Raw genomic sequence first — 8518 nt, forward strand, 5'->3', positions numbered from 1 at the left:
CAGCCACTTCGATTCCTCCTCGAAAAACCACCCCTGTACTTCCGCTTCACCTTCAAACCAGTCGAAAACCACTTTCGAAGCCCTAGCTAGGTCGATTTTGCGGTGAGGCAACGACATGGGTGGTTTTCGGTGGTTCGTGGTAAGGGTTTGCACGAACTGATTGGTGGGATTTGCGCGGGGGGGGGGGGGGGGGGGGGGGGGAGGGGGGCTGTGGTGGGTGGGGATGATGGGCGGTGATTTCGCCGGTGAAGGAAGGGTTGTCGGCGTCAGTATGAGTCTCTGACTGTGGAGTCGCGGCCGCCGGTGGTGGGCTAGTGGCTGGGTTAGGGTTATAGGGTGTTTTTCTTTTTTTTTTAAATTTTTTTACCTTTATTTTTTAAACCAATGTCTTATTGCCACATGTCTATTTTGGGTCCCACTAACGGATTTCATCCAAAATTCAGTTAGAAAGTGGTGAAATCCAATTTTTGGATTTTTTTGTAGTGTTATAATCAAAGTTTGAGATTATGTGGTGTTATAATCCACTTTTTGTAAAATTTGTGGTGTTATTTTCAAAAAAAATCGTTTTTTTTAATAAGAAAAATACTAAAAAACTTAGCATCTACATTAGGGTCAATGTTTACATAGCCTGTAATTTGATGGTCTATAGCTGCAACATAATCTGCTGTATGATTAGTTTCTCAATACACATGGCAAGAAGAAACAACCTCAAAGTGAGCCAACAATTTCTTGATGTCATTCATTAGCAATTGTATTTTCCAAGGACAACGTGCTTTATCCTGCAAAATATTTATAATTAAAAGTTTATTAATAGGAGTCGAGGTACCAAGATTATAAGCACGACATTATTTCCTGTATAATCTCTAATAACAACTCCGGCTTACCCAAAGTTATTACGAACAGAACCATCAAAATTAATTTTGAAAACACCGGGGCCAGAGGGGACCAAGCTACTTGGATGGTTTTATGGTAAAGAGGAGAATGGATCTTGGGAGCAATGTCATTAAAAGAATCAAGGTGAGAATGAATATTCCATTCTGTAAATATTTTGAAAGCTCTAGAATAAATACTCATAATAGTAGAGGGGGTACGATTAAAAATAAGAGCATTACGACCTTTCCATATACTCCATAAAGAAACAATAATCTTTTTTACAGGAAGGTTAACATTATGACGAATGTCTCAAAAAAGAGTAAGGAGATTCGGGGTAATAACATGAGTTCCCAACCAATGACTAACGATATCTGCATCCCAATACTGTCTAATAAATGGACAATTAAGAAACGGATGATCCTGTGTTTCAGCATGTGAATTACATAAGGGCAAATATGAGGGACATTTATATTACGGTAAATCAAATTATTTCTAGTTGGAAGAGCATTAAATAGTAGTTGCCAAATAAATATCTTTAGTTTTGGAGCAATATCTAGTTTCCAAATCCAAGAAAATTCCCATTTTGCAAGGGAATTAAAATTATGAGCTAACCAGGTTGCTACCTTAACCGTAAATTCTCCATTACCAGACAAACCCCAAAAGGTTCATCAAAAATATCATTAACTGGCAAAGGAATACCTTTAATGGTCTGAACTATGTGAGGAGGTGCCACTAAAGAAAGAGCAGCAATATCCCAAGAATGATCTTGAGTAATAAATTGATCAACCGTAAGTTCTAGATTTTGAATATAAAAAATATTTAAATCTAATAAAGTAATCAAATTCGTAGAAGAACACCAATTATCTAGTCAAAAAAGAATATTTGAACCTGATCCAACTTTCCATCTCAGCCCCTTAAGAAGAAGAGTCCTTAGCATGGGGTTTACATTCAAAAAAAGAGCTATGTTTTAAATATTTAGCCCGAATAGTACGAACCCACAAATTATTATGATCCGTGATTAATTTCCAACCTAATTTAGCAAGGAGAGCAGAGTTGATTGCTTCCGTTTTTCTTAAACCTAATCCTCCTTGACTTTTGGGTTGACAAATTTTGTCCCAAGAAATCATGGGGAGGCCATTCTTATCCGGAGATTGTTTCCAAAAAAAAACTACGGTTAATATGATCCAAAGAGTTAGTGGTTGTTTTAGGAAGACGCGCAGTAGTCATAGAATAAGAAGGAAAAGCTTCCAAATGACTTTGAATTAACACAGTTTTACCTGCCTTAGAAACTGAGTTGACAGACCAGTTATTCAATTTGCTTTCTGCTTTTGCTAAAAGGTGATGAAAATTCTGTTTAGTAAAAGTCGAGGAGTTAAAAAGGACCCCTAAATAACGACCAAGGAATGATTTAGGAGTCATATTGAAATAACTTGCTAAATTAACTTTTCTAGAATTATTCACTAGTTTTGAAAAGACTATAGAGGACTTATGGAAATTGATCAATTGCCCGAACATTGAAGAAAATTCATTAAGGATATCCCTAATATTAGCACACGCTCTAGATTTGGCCTGACAAAATAATAAACTATCGTCTACAAACAGTAAACAAGGGATGACCGGAGCAGATGGGGTAACTTTGAGACCAATGCCAGATGATTTATCTAATGATTGATGAAGTAATTTTCGAGCAATAACTTCCATACAAATAACAAAGAGAACCGGGGATAAAGGATCCCCCTGACGTAGACCTCGAGTGGGAGTGATTAATTCTGTAGAGTTTTTATTTACAGAAATCGAGTAAGAAACCGTAGTAACACAAGATGTAATCCATGTTATAAAAGTTTCATTAAATCCAAAAGCTTTTAAAGTGGCCCATAGGAAATCCCATTCAACCCGATCATAGGCTTTTTCCATATCTAACTTTAAGGCAAACCATCCTGACTTATTTTGGATTTATTAAACATATTTAAGATTTCTTGGACTAACAAAACGTTATCTTGGATCGCTCTTTCCGGGGCAAAAACATTTTGATTTGGTCCTATAACTTTCTGTAAGAATGGCTTAATTCTATTTACTAGGATTTTAGCTATTGCCTTATAAATTGTAGTACAAAGACTAATAGGGAGAAATTGATGTGCCTTATTTGGATTGTCAGTTTTTGGAATTAGTGTAATAATCGTATGATTAAGTTGTCTTAATAATATAGCATTATGAAAAAAAAACCTTTTATTGCTTTACATATATCCATTCCAATAATAGGCCAATAATATTGGAAAATTTTAGGGCCAAAACCATTCGAACCTGGAGCTTTAAACGGAGACATATCAAAGAAGACTTGTTTGATTTCTTCATCTGAAAAAGGTTGTGTCAAGGTTAAATTGTCTTCACTAGTAATACATGGTTGTATCCAAGGAATGGAAATATTACGAGAGCAAGTATGATCTGACTTGAATCGATTTCAAAATTCCTTAAAAAATAAACGAGAAATATCTGCTGGGTTATCAACCCATTGATCAACTTTATTACATAGCCTGAAGATTTGCGTTTTTCTTTTTCTTATTTTCATTGTTTCATGAAAAAATCTTGTATTTCGATCACCTTGTGTTAACCAATTTTTCCAGGCATATTTACCTAATATTTTTGGCCAAAAAGGAGTAGTTTTCACGTTGTTTAATTAGACTATTTAGATGTTGTTTAATATGATGATTTTTGGGAAATTGTTGAAGTTGTAGTTCCACATTTTGTAATTTTTCTTGGTTAATAGTCAATTTATTTTGAATGTTCCCATACTTATGGAAATTCCAATGTTTTAAATTAATTTTTAGCCGTGATAATTTCTGCATGATATAGTAAAAGCGAGAGCCTGAATATTTGTGTTTCCAATTCTTTATAGTCAAATTCTTAGCCTCAGGGTCCAATGTCCAAGCATTTTGGAAACAAAAGGAAGATAGATGATGTGTACTAGAATTGTCCACATATAGGCAAATAGGGCTATGATCTGAGCAAGAGAAATATTCGTAAGATAAAGTTGCATACGGATAATTTTGTAACCACGAAGCACTTACTAAACATCTATCTAAGCGTTCATAAACAATATGATTATTTGTTTGTTTTTTCCATGGGAAGGTTGTCCCTCTAGGAGGGATTGCATTATGCAAGTGAGCAAAACGTTGTAATTTCAAACATCGATTTAAGATAGGGAAAGTACCTCCTCTTTTATCAGCCATACATAATAATTCATTAAAATCTCCAATAATACACCAAGGGAAAGAACAATAATTACGAATTAATAAGCTAAAATTGTTCCAAAATTCCAACTTTTCCCCTTCTTGAGCAGGGGCATAAAGACCAAAAAGAGAAAACATGCATTAGTCTTTTTATCTGTCACAAACAAATGTTCAATCTTGTGTTGAAGAGATACAATTTGAACATCGATGAGAGATTGATTCCAACATATCCACATACCTCCGCAATGACCAATAGGATCTAAAATTGTGACGTTTTCGTAGCCTAAAGTTTTAGACAATTGATTGCTAATAGAAGGTGAGACCATCGATTCAATTACAAATAAAATGTCGGGATTTATTTTTTTTCGCAAATAAATCAGTTCACTGATGGCGTGGGATCTTTTAGCGCCTCTTATATTCCAACTTATAATTTTCATAGTATCAATTTTGTAAAAGAAGGTCATACATACAGACCAATTATTCTGGAAAAATTAATAGTACAGTAGCTTATATGCAACATAATTCTCATCGAAATAATAATAGGACAATAATTGAACATCAAATTTAGGAAGATTTTTAGGGACAAAAATTGTCCGAGCAAGCATCGAACAATGCGGGCAAGGCATATTGCCATTTCCAATTGAGTTGGACTAGCGTAATTCTCACTTTTTGTGATGACATTAGTAGTATAAATATATATGTGACAATTGTATAACATTAATACATAATTCATATGAAAGGTAAATAAATTCTGAATAGAATGCAAAAATAGCACTATATTAAGATTACTAAATACAATCAAAGTTTTGACATCTTAAAAAAACTGACCAAAGAGAACTTAGTATGCAACAAGGTGCAAGAAGCATGTAAATTTATCATTAAAAAAAAAGAGATCAAAGAAAAAGCACCACAAAGATATAAGCTAGTATAAAGTACAACAAAGAAACATAAATTATAAAAATAGCCAAAAGGATAAATTCTAAAGTAATATGTCATATTTATAAACCATTGCCAATATGTACAAGAAATACACAAAAAGCTACCTATTTCATAAGATAGCATTTGAGTCAAGTTTATGGAATTCCCTAAAAGAAACATAAGTACATATACTACAAAGGGACCAAAAACAACAAAAATAATTCCCTACAAGCAAAAGTTACAGCATAAGAAAATACCCAGATAAGCCCATAGCCTTATTAAAAGTACTATATACAAATGGCACATTGGGATAAGGTATTTAACAAAAAAAGAGTAGCAACCAAGGTCATTCAAACACGTTTGCTTTTAGAGGCAGCAGAATCCTCTATATCATCAGCCCTCCTACGCTTCATTGATTCTGTGGGAGAGGTAATACCCAAATTTTCCATAAAAAGCTGATCATCTTCATAAATCTTCCCTGAGATTTCAGGTAAGTTGGAGCCATACTTCATTATTGGAGGAGGAGTAAAACCTGAAAGAAGATTATCATCCGAATCTAGAAAGCTAGAGCCTTGATCATCTTGTTTGCTTTGAGAGTCATCTATAGGACTTTCTCATGAGGTTTAGGAGGAAGAATTGGATTCCCTCCTACTATATCTCCAATAGACTTATTTGCATAAAGGATAGCATAAGGGTTATTATCAGCCAAAGAAGTAGGATTGACAATCGGGCTAGGAGGTTTACCTATAGTAGGTTCATTACGAGGAACAATGATGTTTGGCTGAGAATGATTGATGTGTTTATTTTATATAGTATTTTACCCCCGTCCCTCGGTCATAAATAGTAGTGTTTTTGGCTCTTTAGAGCCACTTTTATTACTAATTGGTGTTTTCCAGTGTTTTCGTAGATTTGGTTGACTTTTGCAGGGATTTATTCTTTTGGAGTATTTTTCCGAGATATTTTGGAGCAATCACGAGCATTGGAGAAGCACGACCAGATTTTATAGCCCAGGGCCGGTTAGAGCCATCGAACCGGTGATTAAGGGCTCGGAATAGGTGATACCAGGGCATTTGGACCGAGTATTCAAGACCCAAAGAGGAAACCCAGATTGGCCCGAAGAATTAGAGCCCAATCGAAGTCCAAATATTGGCCCAAATGAGCCGCCCGGCCAAAAAGGCTGGCGCCCGGAGGCGCGCCCGGCCGGGCGGGAGAAGCTTGGTCTGGCGCCCGGTGACGCGCCCGGCCGGGCGCGAGATTAGTGTTAGAGTCAAAAAGGCACGCCCGATCGGGCACGTGTATTTTTAGGAGACGTTTAGCGTCGTTTTAATTTGTTTTAGTTTAGGATTTTTGTACGGAGTATAAATACTCCTACGTAATACGATTTTAGTATCTCTTCTTCTTCCCTTATCTCTTCTTTCTTAGACTTTCTCTCTCTACTTAGTTCTCTCTCTCTTAATCTCTCTCTAAACTTTTGTTCTTAATTCTTTCATTAATTCCAGATTTATTTTGGTAACGATTTCTCTTCCCTTAATCTTAGTTATTTATTTTATTCCTTTCATCATGATTTATTTTATTACTTTGATTAGTTTAATTTTTAATATGTGTGAGTAGTTTGATTTCTAAGGTTTATGGGGATCTAATAAATAATATGAAGGGGTAATTTATTGTTGTTGATTATCAATGCTAGATTAATTTCCTATTGATTGGATTAATGCTCTGTGACTAGATTAGGCCTATCTTTTATGCATGAGTTTGACAATATTGATTCAATAATCGAGAGATGAGAATTAATGTTTAGGTCTAGTTTCAATAGGCAAGTTAATTTATAAATGGTTAAGTCAAGATTCGAGAGATGAGATTTAATACCGGTAAATAAATTGTGTGATTGTAATAAGTAGCGAGAGCCCTTTACAATCTGGTTAATTGATGCATTGATGATTGACTATTATTGATTATTGGTATTGCATGATAATTTCTTATTGGATTGTTTTAATGTTTTACAATTGCGGCTTGTAAAAGTATAGCAATGTTAAATTGATGAATCGAGCAGATGTTAATTTGATATTAATGGCTATTTTCAATAAGGACTTAGATCTAGTAAATTGCGAGAGCCTGTTAGATCTATGTTGATTAATAAATTGCAAGAGCATGTTAATCATGTTATTTATGCAATGTCAATGATTGATTACTATGTTTTACCCTAGAGTATTATTTATTGGTGAACCTACGCCCTAGATCCCTTTATATATCGTTCTCTCCCTACTCTTATTCTTTGTAGTTTAGTTTCATACTTAATTATAAATATTGGTCACTTAAATAATTTAGATTATAATAATTAATTAGAAGTAAAAAGACTTGTTTCCCTGTGGAGATCGACCCTACTTCCCTATCTACCTCAGTTAGTGATTTAGGTAATTATTTTTGCTTAGGGGATACGACTTTACCCTGTCAAAATTTGGCGCCGTTGCCGGGGAAACGATTTTATTTTTATTTCTAATTATTATTAGAGTCTAGATTATTTTTAATTTATTTTTTTATTATTATTTTTTTCTTAATTTTTAATTTTTTTTTGAGTTGAAAATATCCATGCTTATGTCACTACAAGAATTATATAATTTTTATGCAGCACCTAACTACTGTAGTTGTCAACGTCTTTGTCATGAAAATCCTGAATGCCCTTATAGTGAGTTTTTTGTGCGTGCTCCGGATGATTTTAGAGTCTTTCCGTATACATATGATCACATTCGGAAACGATTAGTTGCTAATGAAAGTTATTGGAAGTCTCTTGATGAAAAAGTCTATGGACACTATAATAATATGAATGTTATTGAGGATGAAGAACCATCGGTTATAGAATTTGTGGTTGAAAAATCATTGGTTGACGAATCGGTGATTGAAAAATCATTAGTTGTAGAAACGGTGGTTGTTAATTCCTTTGTTGATGATGAGGTTATTTGTGAGGATAAAATTTTAAAGTCATTATTGGATGATAAAGATAATGACTACCTCCATGTTCGTTATATTAATTCTAAATTTTTAGCGGAGGAAGTAGAAGGTTGTGGTGTATTTTCATCTCCCTCTTTTGATTTTTCTTTCTACCTTGAGTTCTCTTTATGTGCTCCTAATTTTTTCTTTGTAGGGATAAATAATGTGCTTGCTATTAAGCCCTATATAGTGCTTAATGAAATGTTTGCAGGAGCGTTTGATAAGTTACTCAAGGCATTGAATTCTTCCGATTGAGAGAAGGAGTATGGTCGAGCGGGACCTTGATAAACTAGCGCTTTGCGGGAGGCAACCCGTATTTTGTTGCTTTTTATTTATTTTTTATTTATTTATTTGTTTCTGTGTTTTCTTTTTGTTTTGTTTTAGAGAGGTAGAGGAGAGTATATCTTATATTTGTGGGAGTGTGATTTTGTGCACAGATACTAGAAAATTTGAGAAAAGATCGAAGGGCTTAAGGAATCCCGGGGTAATTAGCAGCAGCAAGTTGCCCCGTCAAA

This window comes from Chenopodium quinoa, unplaced genomic scaffold, assembly GCF_001683475.1.
Source record: "Chenopodium quinoa cultivar QQ74 unplaced genomic scaffold, ASM168347v1, whole genome shotgun sequence".
Lineage (NCBI taxonomy): Eukaryota > Viridiplantae > Streptophyta > Magnoliopsida > Caryophyllales > Amaranthaceae > Chenopodium > Chenopodium quinoa.